Source organism: Lactuca saligna, chromosome 3, assembly GCF_052625555.1.
Source record: "Lactuca saligna cultivar CGN05327 chromosome 3, ASM5262555v1, whole genome shotgun sequence".
In the NCBI taxonomy this organism is placed as follows: Eukaryota; Viridiplantae; Streptophyta; class Magnoliopsida; order Asterales; family Asteraceae; genus Lactuca; species Lactuca saligna.
Window position 1 is genome coordinate 14837027 of NC_136419.1, and position 15854 is coordinate 14852880.

The 15854-nt window shown below is 30.3% G+C and overlaps 1 pseudogene; it reads left to right on the plus strand.

Annotated features, from left to right (window-relative positions):
* Positions 1–3678: 3678 nt before the first annotated feature.
* LOC145033420 (uncharacterized) lies at positions 3679–4723 on the plus strand (annotated as a pseudogene).
* Positions 4724–15854: the final 11131 nt, after the last annotated feature.

Consider the following 15854-nt stretch of genomic DNA (forward strand, 5'->3'; position numbering starts at 1 on the left):
AATAGATGCCATACAATTGTCATTATAAAGACCTTCTAGCGGTCTATAAAAGATTCCTAGTGGATCTATAAAAAATTTTGTTGCGTTTTCAATGAAAGATCACTCTGTCAACATTCGTTCTTTATAGTTCTTATCTTATTTTCGATATAGATGCGTGTCACAAAAATAAGACAGAAAGAGGTGTTAGTGACCATTAAAGATGAAAAAATAAGATATAATTAAAGAATATCATATAAAGTATAAATTGTAGATTTATGATATTTATTTCAGTAGAAAATATGGTGCTTGATTGGTAGGTTACATATCTGAGTTGTTTTTTTTTTTTTTTTTAATTTCATTTTGACAAGTTTTATCTAAATTTAAAAATTGAAGCAGGGAGGAAAGATGTGCTAATGATTTTGAATTTGTATTGCCCTCCATAAACCAACCGTAGCCTCACAGACCGTTCCCTCATAACTCAGTAGGTCTTAGCATTTTCCTAAAATCAACTACAAAAAGTCATGGATGCACTTCTTAAATCTATCATCTAAACTGAATTTCATTTGTTAGTTGGATTCAGTGACCAAAATGCAAGATTTGTGAAAGTTCATTATTATTTATTAGTATTAACTTTTGACAAATTATGAAACTAAGATTATATTTTTGTTCATAAAATGTTTTTTTTCCTAATAATTTATTCGATCAGAAGATATGTATATGTGATTGGATGTAGCCTATAAAAATCATATTTTAATTCTTATAAAGAAAAAATACCTTAGAAATTGATCAAATTACAATGTTTGAATTTGATGTTTATAGTTATGACAATGCACTTTAATTGTAATGTTTATCGAATTTCTTTGTGGAATTTAGACCCTGTTCCCGAGAGGAATTTAAGGAGCGATTTGGAGAGAAAGGGAGGGAATCGGAGAGAAAGTGTGTGTCGATCGTGTTCCCGAGTTAATTGGTTGGAATGATTCAGAAAGAAAGGAAAGGATTTGGGAGGATTAACTTCTCTCCTAATGTTCCTCCCAAATTGGAGTGATTCGGAGAGAAGAGAATCCGTGAGGAGATACATTTCAATGTATTCCTAATATACCCCCTATATAGCGACTTCTTCACACATACAACACACAAGCGACGTCTCTTCCCACCTCTGCATACCATGAGCGACTCTTGCAATCTGCTGCTATCAGGTTTCATCTTCTTCACTCCAATTTTCTCCATTTTTTCTGCTTCATTGCTTCCATTGTACACTGTGTTCCTGTTTTTTTTTTTTTTTTTTTCTGCTTTAAACAATTTTCCTGCTACATTTTTTTACTGCTTCAAGATATGGGAAACAATTACATACGTTCAGATCAAAGAGAATGGAAATCTTCTCTGCTCTGTGTTAAGAGATAAATAATTATTAGATGGGGGTATTTTGGTAAATAGATGACATGGGCATACCTATTTTCACTTGATGCTAACCGATCAAGCAACTCATTTAACTCTTTAATGGTTAGTCCTCCAGAAATCATTCCCTGCCTTCTTTGAAGAACCTGTTCAAAGTTATCTTGAAGATTTAAAATACATATCTTAATATTAAACTTCATGAAACTGCATGTTTTGTTTGGAATAGATAAACAACTAAAGCTATGTTGTCTTTTGTTCCAAAGCAACACTAACACCAATCATAAATTTGAACAATCAACCTGTTATAGAAAAAGGCCGAATTCATAAATTCACGTTTTTTTGATAGTGAGTGTTGATTTGTTTTGGATGAAATTGTTTAGAAATTGTTTAGCAAAATTTTGTTTAGTATAATTTTGCTTATTTGACCTCCTTTTTTATGTAATTACAACAATTTGCATAAGTTGTTGGACTTTTTTGCCCTTGGTTGTATCTTTTTTTCTTGGTCTATTTTACCCTTGGTTGTAAATGAACAATTTGCATAATTTGTGTTTTTATTAATGTTGGTTTACCTACATTATATAAAAGTAAAACATATTAAATTGATTTTAATATGTATTGATTCAAAATCATTCAACAACTATAAAGGTAATTTATTATTATAATAGTATATAATAAAATAAAACAATTTAGATTAATAAATAATAAAATAAGACAATTAGATTAATTTATATAACACTTACATACAATAGGTAACATTTTTCGATGGATAGTGAGCTACAAACACCTGCTCAATTTCTCAGAGTCAGGCAAAGACAAGTAATTCATCTGATTTGCTTGTTGATGGCCATTTTGACACATCGTGCCCTTGCCAACACAAACCATCCCAAATTACCTTCTAGAAAGCTTATTTTAAAGCGACAACGTATACGTGAACAGTTGCTACACGACCTTTCAAATGGTGGACAATGCCGTGAACTTATCCGTATGAGTGAGCAGGCTTTTCAGAAATTGTGCACTATCTTACAACAAGTTGGTGGTCTTCGAGCTACTCAACGCATGTCCGTTGAAGAGCATGTTGCAAGATTTTTGCACATTGTCGATAATGATTTTAGAAATCGATTTGTGTCTTGGCTATACCGTCGCTCTAAATCCACTACAAGTAGGTGCTTCCATAGAGTTCTCCGAGCAATTATATCACTGGAAAGTCATTATATTCAACAACCAAAAGGTGACGTTGTACAAAAAGAAATTCAGGAAAAAAAACGATTTTATCCTTACTTCAAGAATTGTATAGGTGCAATTGACGGGACACATGTTCGTGTCAAAGTACCTACCAAAGATGCCCCTAGATATCGTGGTCGCAAGGGATACCCTACGATAAATGTCTTAGCTGCTTGTACGTTTGATTTAAAGTTTACGTACATTTTAAGTGGCTGGGAGGGTACAATATCAGACTCAAGGATACTAAAGAATGCACTCACTAGAGAAGATAAACTAGTAATTCCAAATGGTAATTTTTTAATACCAAAATTAGTCTTATGTGTAATCTTATTTTAATACATAACTAGTTATAACTTATTTGTAGGCCGATACTATTTGGTAGATGCTGGTTTGCCTCATACAACTACACTAATGGCACCATATCGTGGTGTCAGATATCATTTGAAGGAGTATTCTGCTCGGGCCCCTGAGAATGCAAAAGAGTTGTTTAATCTCCGCCATGCTTCATTACGTAACGCTATAGAGCGGGCATTTGGTGCTCTAAAGAGAAGGTTTCCTTTCATTAGAAGTACACAAGAACCTTTTTATTCTTGTGAAACACAGTCAGACATTTTCTTGGCATGTTGTATTTTACATAACTTTTTGTTAGAAGAAGATCGAGACAAAAATCTTGAAGATGAGGTCCTATAGGAGATGTTAAATGAACCAAGAGAGGAAATGCACCATAATATAAAAGAGACAAGTGAAAGTAATGCTGTGGCAGAGCGAATAAGGAACTTAATTGCAAATCAAATGTGGACTAATTACTTGCCAAATCAAAACAATGAGATAGATATGTCAATGTAGCAACTAGTTATTATTATAGCATTTCAATTTGATTTTGTATGGATCTTTTGTGTTTGACTTGATTTTGTATGAATCGTTAGTGTTTTGACTTTATTTGTGTTATTTATCTTTTGGAGATGTTATTTACTCATTATTTGTACATCCTCTAAGTATGTATTTTTTATGTTATCAATGCATGGTTTGATTATTTATGTTGTTATGTAGGTCAAAATGATGAAGGAAGAACAAGTTACTAAGAAAGAACAAATAAAGTGGACAGATTCGATGGATTATTGTTTTATTCAATCTATGATGACACAAGATGAGAAAGGATTAAGGATTAGTGGGAGCTTCATCCCACAAGCGTACAACAACATGATGGAGGAGCTGAATCAAAAGTTTGGGAAGAGTTTAACAAAAAATCATTTAAAGAATCGTTTGAAAACTTTAAAATTAGGTTTCTCGCAATGGTATGACATGTTTCGCGGAACTTCATTGAGTGGGTTCGGTTGGAATTCTGAAACACAACTAATTGAAGCGGATGAGGAAGTGTGGGCTAACCTAATTAATGTAAGTTTCTTTTATTGCATGTTACTTAGTTTTTATACATTTATGTTATTTTTCTTAACAATAATTGTATTTGGGATTGTGTGTTACAGTCAAAGCCAGATGCAATTTCATTGAAGTCCAAAAAAAAATACCAAACTACAATGAAATGATAGCTTTGTTTGCAAAGGATAGGGCTTCGGGGGTGCATGCTGAAACCCCGAAAGAGAAGAATGCTCGATTGAACAGAACTGGGGATATAGAAGTAGAAACAATCGAAGAAGTGGATAAGTTACTAGCAAGCAATGACATAACACTTGAGAAACAACAAAAAAATAATGAAGATGATGATGATGAAGGTCTTGATGATATTCAAGTGTTATCTCCTACATGCTTTTCACCGGTGCAAAATTCAAGTTCTGAGAAGTACAAAAGTAAAAAAAGGAAACATGAAATTGAAGATGAAGATGAACTTGAAGCTGAACCTAAATCGTTTGAAAAGGTTATTATGAGTGCAGTTAAAGATGTGCCTTCTGCTATGAGGGAGGGTAACAAAATATTCGAAAACTCTCATCATCGGGTTTATACTGGTGATGAAATTTATAAAGAGTTAGAGCCAATGGATTTGGAACCCGATGAATTATCAGAAGATCTCATGTTTTTGTCGAGAAATCAATCCGATGCGGGGACATTATTTAGAGTTCCATTTAAAATACGAAAAAGTTTGTTGAAAAAAATGATGGGGGCAAGTAAATGACTTACTTAGGATGATAGTTTTTTGATTTTTTTTATCAGTTTGAGTTCATGCTTTTTGGTTTTTGGTTTGAGTTCATACATTGGAATTTGTTTGATTATTCTTGTATTGACTTTAAATTGGTTTCTTATAAATTTGTTTGATTATTCATACATTTATGTTATTTTTGGTTTGGGTATATTTTCCCTTCATATTGGTTTTGTTTGAAAAAGTTATGCAAATGAAGAACATACTAGAATTGTGATTAATAATGAATTATGCATTAATGATTTTTGTATAAATAATCAAGTGAAAAAAATAATTAAAGAAGTCGTGATGTAGGCAAAAGTTGGCAAAAAAAAATAGTTTGAGCATAATTTTGTTTTCAAGAGAATCGTATGGTATATATTTGAAATTATGGAAAAATGTGATAAGGGTATAATTGTCCATTTTTAGTTTTGATTTCTTTTCCTTCCAACTCGGGAACACAAAAAACAATAATTTTCCTTTCCTTTCTCTCGAACTCGGGAACAACAAAATACACTTTCCTTTCCTTTCCATTCTTTTCTTTTCTCTCCACATTTCTCTTCTCTTCTTTTCTTTCCTTTAAATGAAACTCGGGAACAAGGTGTTAACGTTGCTGATACATATAACAACTTATTGTTGTTTTTGGTTTTACATGGATAATATGAGAAGAGCTATACGAGCCTACATGGGAGTTGGTACACCGAAAAAAAATCAATTGATAACCCTACTACGCAACATGTTTTAATCAAAGAGTTGCATCATGTTGTGATAAAACAAAGATCACGTGGATCATTTATGTTTCAAAATATTGTATTAAAAAACCAAATTGCTCTAATATAGATATTAAATATTTTTATTTAATAAGTTTGGTTCAAAAACTCTAAAAATGAATCTAACTAATATTTTTTTATTAAAATTTCACCTAAGACAATGCTACCTATTAATGTGGTATGTATTTAATTTATGTTCCCCGCGTTTAACGCGGATCATAATCTAGTTTCTTATAAATTATGAATAAATATTAGAAATTTCTTGTGTACATGAGAATTAGGCTTGACAATCGTGTCGTGTTCGGGTTGGCGTGTCGCGGGTTGGCGGGTTGACGGCTCAAAATATGCCAACCCAAACACGACCCATTTAAATATACAGGTCACTGGTTGACGGGTCATGGGTTGACGGGTTTGGAACATAAACCCATATATGACCCGCCAACCCATTTATTTATACGGGTTCACAGGTTGGCGGGTTTATGGGTTAGAGTTGACAATTAAACATAATTAAATTCTTAATGGTTGATGCAAACATATTCGATTTTTAGACACTTAAGTTTTAAACATCCAAATGAAAATTAGAAATATTCATAGAAAGATGTTCAAACTAAACATTAATACAAACATAGATAATTCAAGTGGTGTATGAATCAATGGAATATATATTATATAATACTTATTAAATATTAATACTTGATACATAACTACATTTAAAAATAAAATATATTTTTTTATTAAAAATCTAAACGGGTTGGCGGGTCAACCCGTTTATTTTTTTTAGAAACTCATATATGATCCGTTTAATAAACGGATTGGAGGGGTTGAAAAACTGAACCCAAACTCATTTATTTCGTGTTGTGTTGCGGGTTATATCGAGAATTGTCAGCCCTAATGAAAATGGTTTTTGGGAGTTGATGACTAATGTTTGCAATGATAATTAGGGTGTAAATGAGTCATGGAATCATCGCAATAAACAAATTTTGTTCTCTAAAGGAAACTAATTTAACATGCATATAATATTTGATTTTTTAATGTTTTTTTTGGTTTTATGACCTTTTATATATATATATATATATATATATATATATATATATATATATAAACTATTAGTAATCAAATGATCAAATTTATAAACATGTAGATTCCCGACCATATGTTGGAGTCTATAACAATGTGAATTTATTGATATTATTGCAAACTCTAAACAATTTTACTTTGCTTTTGTTGTTGTAATAGAAAGTAGGATGTTGTAATATAAAAAAATGGAAGTGTGATGCTATACTCGAAAGAAGTAAGATGTTGTTTTCGCAATCGGATAAAGAAAGTGATATTATAATTTAAGTGAAATTTTATAGAATATTTTTTCATCGACCAATCCATTCAACAAACTGATTTAAATAGTTGTGTCTAGATGATAATAATAATAATAATAATAATAATAATAATAATAATAATAATAATACAAAATTTATTTATATGAGATAAATTACAAAATGATGATACAAAAAGAAAATAAAACTAATATTTTTTTATTACATTGATCTAGTGTCTATCGAACGGGTATAACATAGTTTAATATCTTGCTCGGTTTATTTAGTTCTATCGATAAACTAAACTAAATAACTCAAAACTAATTACATTGAATTTTGTTTGGTTTGTTTGTCATATGTTAGGAAAACGGAAATACTCCAATTTGTACCAACAATAGTGGGTGGTGGTGGTAAGATTAGAAACCATATTAATTTTATTATATTAGTGAACTCTTTTTTCTTTGGGTTATTAATAGATTTAGAAATCATGTTTTACGGTGGGATTGTTGGTTACAGTTCTCTTTAAACAATTTGTAATGGTTTCTTTTGCTCTCTAGTATTTTGTTCGAGTGTTTTCTTTCTCTTTATATATGATTGGCTGTTTAAAATAATAATAATAATAATAATAATAATAATAATAATAATAATAATAATAATAATAATAATAATATCCACAAATCGTATCAAGAAAAATGTATTAGAAAATGATTTTATAAAGATTCCTATGATATGAGTAATTAATGCACCAAGATTATGATTATGTACAAAAAAAAAATATTTTGGAGGCGCTTTTCAATTTGATAAGAGAATAATATTATAAGATTGAGCTTACTTGATTATCTTAATAACGTGACTCCATGATTTTTTTTTAATGACAATGAAATTCCCGGTTGATTGCTTTCTAAAAATATTATCTGTGGATTAGCGTTGAATTAAAAACTATAATAATGAGAAATACACAAATCAAGTGATAAACGTGAACAATTATATATTCATTGTCACATACACTTAAATATATCACAACTTTATTGAAGTTTATTCAAATAAACCGAGTTTCATAGTTAAACTTGAACTTTATCCATCAAAATAAACTTCTAAACATCTACCAAACAATAACAATTACCAAAAGGTAAGAGTCTTCAACTATTTCATCACCGTTGGGATTCATATAGGTGCATCAGTTGATCAATAAGGAAAAACACAAGATGGCTAAAAAACATTGAGTCGTCGATTTGTATAAGCCATTTAAGAAGAACGCATACTAAACACAAGTGGGCAAAAGGTATGACCCAGCTTGAGTTTGTAGACAATAAACTGAAAACGAGTAGGCGAGTGTTAGTAAAAGTATCTATAGACTAATAAGTGGTAGAGTGGACGAGAAGGCAAACCGTTTTTACCAACAACGTCTTTGATGGAAAGCATGTCAATCGATTTAAATATGTTCGTGCATTCAGGAAAACATCAATGTAGGCAATATAAAGATCAATGTCGTTGTCATACCACAATGATGTATAAGTGGACTTAGTTACCCAATGTGCTGTATTTTATATTTGACAAACAACCAATCTTATGATTAATATTGTGAATTAATATTGAACTGTTAGTAATATTACATGCAAACTGGTAGACAAATATTATTGAGAATAATTTATTGATTCGGTAAAAATAATAAATCAGATTATTATTAGATTACAAAGTTCCATCCATAAATCATATTGATCCTTTGCGACCTTGTCTAATTATAAGAAAGGTAAAAAAAATGTTATCTAGTTGTTGGACGAATTAAAAGGCATAATAGGAAATTAAAACCAAATTAAAGATTGTAGATTCTTGAATGGTAATTGCACGGAAAAACTCATGTCCTTGAAGATTGTACATTGTTCTATGGTTGTAAGCTTCAACGTAAATTCTCGTGATTTAATACTAGATTACCATTTTTTCAAACAGTACTTTATGAAATAACTACTTAATGCAAAGAGAAAACTTAAAACACGGAAAACAAAGAATTTAGAACAACATTGAAACACTTTTAGATCTAATGTTTGAATCAATCTAAAATCATTTTATATTTTTAAACTTGTCATTTGCATAATAGTATGACCTATTGTTTTTAGAGTCATTCAAATGTTTGGTAAATTCAAAGTTAGATAGTAGGAGGTGGATCAATACAATATCGTTACAAGAGTTCAAATAAAACACTACAACAGTTATGATCTTCTAAAATCTAAGTCCTCATCTAAGACTTTTATTCATTACAGTAACCTGAATACATGTCAAGATATATATGTTAGACATTGGCAATGTCTTGTGAGTAATTTCGGGATTCAATATCTTTGAAGTTAATGGATTTGACATCATTATTGACCAATTAGAATCCCTAAAATCATTTTCAAAATCCCTTAATAAAAACAAGTATTTAATCTTACAGAAATGGAATAGTCTTTAACTCATTGCAAACCCTTACGCCTTTAGTAATTGATAAACCACAAGTCATTTCAAATAAAAATCATAAGTCATTATCCATTATTCAGTCATAATAAAATCAAAATATAGCATCATTATAGTCTTAAAAGAGCAAATCAGTGTAATATGCTTCTAACCCTTCCCAAGTCAATCTCATATGTCCAATCTTATTAGTCATAAATTGAGAAGGGTCTCACATCATTATCGTGTGGGAGTATCCAAGAAAAGAATCTCTTATGCCAAAGATTTCAAATAGAACTCTTAAGTTATAGCTAGGATGATACGTTCACTCATAAAACCAATATGCATGGTAGCTAGCCTTGCATGCTAGTAAAGCATTATCTAGAGTACCATCACTAGTGATTAGTTATTAAATGTCATCAAAAGTCATTTACCATGTATTTTAGGTTGAACAAAACTCAATTCATTTCCATCCTATCATGAATGCACAAATTCATGAGGAAAATCCATGTGTAAATCATCATAGCCTATTAGTCTTTAAAACATAATCTTAGAAAATAACATTTCTTGAATGCACACACATACACATATATATATATATATATATATATATATATATATATATATATATATATATATATATATATTTCACATAACAATCAAGTTGGTAAACATTTATTCACACTTTATTTCATAATATTCATCAATTGTTATAATAAGGATATGTATTCTGTAGTTACTCACCTTGAAAATTTTGCATTTTAGAAGGCTTTTAGAAATAGAGATGAATCATATGAGAAATGAGACCATAAGGTATTAAACGATCCAAATTACAACTGAATGCTACCATAATATAGAAGAACCATAAACTAACTAACTATATAAAGTGCATATATATAATCATGATGCATAACTATGATATAAACTAACAAACCAACCAATTGTTTTGTAAGTAACATGATCACTATGAAGAGTACCACTCCCAGTAACCTATTAAGTGTTTTTCTCAAGATACATAGAGGCTACCTTGGCATTCATAAGACGATATCGAGATACGTTCACTCATAAAACCAATATGCATGGTAGCTAGCCTTGCATGCTAGTAAAGCATTATCTAGAGTACCATCACTAGTGATTAGTTATTAAATGTCATCAAAAGTCATTTACCATGTATTTTAGGTTGAACAAAACTCAATTCATTTCCATCCTATCATGAATGCACAAATTCATGAGGAAAATCCATGTGTAAATCATCATAGCCTATTAGTCTTTAAAACATAATCTTAGAAAATAACATTTCTTGAATGCACACACATACACATATATATATATATATATATATATATATATATATATATATATATATATATATATATATATATATTTCACATAACAATCAAGTTGGTAAACATTTATTCACACTTTATTTCATAATATTCATCAATTGTTATAATAAGGATATGTATTCTGTAGTTACTCACCTTGAAAATTTTGCATTTTAGAAGGCTTTTAGAAATAGAGATGAATCATATGAGAAATGAGACCATAAGGTATTAAACGATCCAAATTACAACTGAATGCTACCATAATATAGAAGAACCATAAACTAACTAACTATATAAAGTGCATATATATAATCATGATGCATAACTATGATATAAACTAACAAACCAACCAATTGTTTTGTAAGTAACATGATCACTATGAAGAGTACCACTCCCAGTAACCTATTAAGTGTTTTTCTCAAGATACATAGAGGCTACCTTGGCATTCATAAGACGATATCGAGATACAAGTTCAAAGATATATTTTCCTTGGTATATATAGGTTGTAAAAGTGTTACATATAAATTTAAGGCTAATAAAATGTTGTATATTCCCAATTCAAATCGTTTAAAAGTATATGTTGCATCAATGTTTAAGACCTACAATAATTATATTATAAGTTTTACTAATGGTTATATCACCAACATATAATAAGATAAAATGGTATCAATATTTGGTATGAGTAATAAGTCTTTAATCATAGGGTATAACTAAGAATGATACAAAGATATGTTAGTAGTGCTAAAGTGTTCAAACCAGCCATGAGGGTAATTTTTTAATCTTAAAGGGGTATTTGAATGCAAAATAGGAATTATAAAGTATGTTTATAATGTGATAACGGTGTAGTGTAGCAGTAAAAGTCACATATGTGAGATGGGATTTTTAATTATATGGTCAATATATTTAAGTTTAGATTGTGTAGTGTGACTTTATTTTATATATTATGAAAATATCTAATATGGGTTGTCAAGTTGTAATAGTAGATTCAACATGATTAACTAGGATTATTAAATTAATAATGATGCATTTGAAAGGGTCAATTTTTAATGTAAACTTTTTGAATGTTGCCTCACCGCATATGCAACATCCATATTCTTGGTACATAATTTATTCTAGCTTTATTTTAATCAATTTGTTCAAATCTAAAAAAACTGAAAATTTGGGCCTTTTATTAGAAGGCGTCGCGACGTCCTTTAGTGGGGCACAGGGAGCACAACCAATGGACTAAACAGTTCTTTTAGGGCTTTTGGACTATTTAATGGTCATTAACCCCTAGGTTGGATCATTCTTAGCCTCCATCACCCTAAGAATGATCATTGAGAAACTCTAGTCTCCCTTTGATAGTTTTGAGCCTTTTATCTCTCCTTTCATCAAGTTTGTTGTGTTTTGTGGCATTAGAGTGAAAAAAAAAATTCTTGGAAGATTGGTCATTGAAGCTTTGTATCTCAAGAGAACAACCTTCATTCACCTTATAGACCTTTGTAATTCATAAAGTTCCATGCTTTAGTTTATTTCACCTTTAGATCTAACATTATTTGGACTTTTAGTCCATTATTTGGTGTTTTTTTTTCCTTTTGATGGTTTGATCTTTGGAGTTTGGACAACTCCATGAACTTTAAGTAATGATTTACTTCAAATTCGATGTTTAAATGGAGTAGAGAGTGCAAGCAAGAGCTCTCTTTACTCATGCATGAAGAAAAATATGATTTTGGACTTTTTGGAACCTTCGACTTAAGATCTCATTGGTTTGGGGTGTTTAAATGTATAAAGTTGAAAACTTTATACATTAATACATCATTTGGATCTAAATCTAAGAATTGGAAGGCTGTGATAGACACTGTTTTGGTAAAAAATTAACAAACTAATTTTGTAACCAAATTAGTAAGTGTAGTGTGATGTTTGAAATAATGTAAGTGAAAGTAAAGTGCTTAAGATCTTAAAATGTGTTGAAGATTTGGTAGTGCCTAAGATATTGGGAAGAAAGCAACAATATTCAGAAAACTATTTAGTAAAATATTGTTATTTCGTAGTGTAAAATAGTATATTTGTGACAAAAATAGTTTTAAAATGTCGTAAGTAAATCTGTGTAATAAGCTTTAAAATACACAAAAGGTACCAAGATACCACAAATTATATCAATAATTATAACAATGAAAGCAGATTAACAATCCAGTAAATCATAGAATAAGTTATTATCGATTAAACAACAATAAGTAAACAAAAGTAAATGCAAGAACACAACAGATTACAAGGAAATCCCTTATTCCTTTTGGTATTCAACATAAAACCTTGATAGGTGATGAAATCACCTACATTAGAACTTATATTAAGCGAAATAAAAATACAAGTGCCAGTGGATCTTGTAGAAAGTGTAAAAATGTTTAAGTGTCGAAAGAATCAAAGTGAAGGTGGTAATGAGAGAGTATGTGTGTGATTGATGATCAACTAGGCTTTATATACATAAAAATAATAACTAAAATTCTGACATTCTTGGGAGATTCCTTGATCCTTGCTTGACCTAAATTTTATGATGGTATTCAACGTTCATGGGGCGTTGAACACATGTGATTTGACATAGTACATTCCTTTCTAGTCAAGCTCTTAATTTATGCACAAGACAATACAAGAAAAATAGTGAAAATCCAAGATATTGGCTAATTCTAAGATCTTAGGCTCGCCCAAGATGTTAGTACATGTTTAAGATATATTTAGTAAGTTAAAAATTCTACCAATAACAATTTCCCCCATAAATCTTCAATCTAATATCCAGGGTGATTTGAGATTTCTAGAATTCACAGTCCAAATAATTTAGTCGTTATATGCTCAAGTGACGATCCAACTGTTTGATTTCCCTTGAAATTTGAATTTTAGCATGTTGATTAGGTATCTTCTTCCCTATAAACTTATCCTGCAATTTGTTATCTTCTTGTGATAGTTTAATCTTTTGGGTCAACTTTCTTCTTTTCTATTTTTGTTCAAAGTTATAGATAAAGCCCTTATTATCTCTAAAGCTGATAATGGGGGATTTGTCTATGAGGATTTTATTGCTTCATGTATTATTTCCCAAAGTCAAAAGGGAGTTTGTAAATTTTCAAACAGCAAAACCGATCTCTTTTTTTCAAGGGAAATTTTATGCACAAATAATATTCAAATCTTTTGATGTAAAGTTAAAACTTGATTTTATATCACCAAAATGGATTTGTTTTTATTATCTTCCTTTTAAGATTAGACTTTCTCTTCCCTTCCCAACTTTGATTTCTAAATTGTTTTGAAGTAACTCGTTTTTCTTAAACCCAAATTATGCCAATGGTCTAGCACATCTCGTTTTGGGTTAATCATCTCAATAAAACTGAGAATCTTGATCTTGGTTTACCTGAGATTTCTAACATCTATGATCCCAGGACTTTCGTTTCTTCCCACATCACCTTCAAAATAAATCACGTGAAAAATCATATGGTCTTCAACATCTCTTGTCATAATTTTAGATGGCAAAGAAATTTTTTTTTGTTAATAGGAAATCTTTGTTTAATACAGATACCTTTCCCATTGATTGGATTAGTTCGGGTAGGGCTCTTATTCTTTTAGGATTTTTAATTTGAAGAGAAGATACTAAATGGTGCTTTAAAACAGTTCGTAAATTTGAAGACTTGTTCCTGCCAAGAGAAGATACATAAGAGAGGATTCAAAAGTTCTTGAGATTACCTTCTAAGAAGATATTTTTTAGGTTTTTAGAGGAAGATTCATCTTCAGATTTTTAGGATTCGAAGATTTCAACCAGTAAGACTCGTAACCTTGTTTAGGGATTATCTTTGTATTTGATTAATGATTTTATTCTATCTTTGATAGGGATAAGAGTTACTCGATCTGGTTGTCTCTTCTCTTGCTTTAATGATTATGATTTCATTTATGGTAATTACCCTGTGAAGGCTGATAAGTTACCTCATCTGGTTTTCAAGAAGTCGATGATGAATTCCTTGAGTCCCTATTTAAAGAAAAAGAAACTTTCTCAAGGTTCAAGCCAATATATCTTTCTTGTATTATCTCCAATAGAAGTTAAACATAAATTGATTATACTTACCTAACAAGTATTTATAGTTTTAATTGATATATATATATATATATATATATATATATATATATATATATTATTTTGAGTGTCAATTAATTCTCTATTGTTTGTCTTAGGTAACCAACCTCATCTTGAAGGGCATCGAGGATGTCAAGAAGGATGTTGACGCTTCGAGGAGACAAATGGAGCAGAGGCTGATGGTAAAGGAGAAAGAGCAGAAGAAAAAGGATGAGGAGTTGTTGTTAAAGAAGAAAGAGATTTTAGTTAAAGATGAAGAACTGAAGAGGCTGATGGAAAAGAATGAGAAGTTTGAAGGGAAGATTGAAGAAATAAGGAGAGAAGCTAATGTTTTACGACTAGAGATGTTAAAAAAGAAAGACTGAAAAGGTTGAAGGATGTTAAGGATAATGATGTAGAATATTGGGATCAGGAGGCTTAGGAGAAGTCTTTGAAGAAATTGAATGGGGATGAGGAGGTGAATTCAAAGATTTAGAAGGTTGGTGAGAATGAGGGTGTTTGAAAAGAAGACTTAGGTACTTTTATAGTAAGATGTTTCCCTATGGAATTTTTAAGAATTGTAACTTTCAAGAAAGCCAATAGTTAACAAGTATTTTTTTCAAATGGAAATATTTTTTGGAGTAAACTTGAATATGAAAAATGAAATATATTTAGTTTTGGTAAGTGATAGAAGGTAAGCAATTGATGGGTGGTCAAAATAAATTTTCAAATAAGGGATCCTACTTTGAAAACATTTTCTAAAGGAAAGGGTCTGAGATAGTGTGCTTGGAGTAGCTTCTTGGGCTCAAGAAAGTTAATCTGAGTAGTAAGTAGAAAGCAACCTTAAACATTAATCCAAAGATATTTGAGGAACTGTGTACCTTATCCAAGCGATAATTATCTCAGATAGGTTTTTAGGCGCAAGTTTCCTTAGATGACATCTTGGGATGATTCTTGGGTGGAAGATACTTTGTTTGACATCTTGGGATGACCCACTATTTTAAATCTTTGGTTTTAATAACTTAGGTCTTAGATAGTCATGTGTTTTATATTTCTTAACATTGGGAACACAATTGTGTTGAAACCATATGACAAAATGAAAATGTTGGATTCTTGGAATATCCTCATCCTAAGGTTCTTCCCTTGGGAAATTCCACATCCTTAGGATATTCCCTTATGTATTAGTTAAACATGTTAATGTTAAATGCATGGATATAAGTTCCTAACTGTATG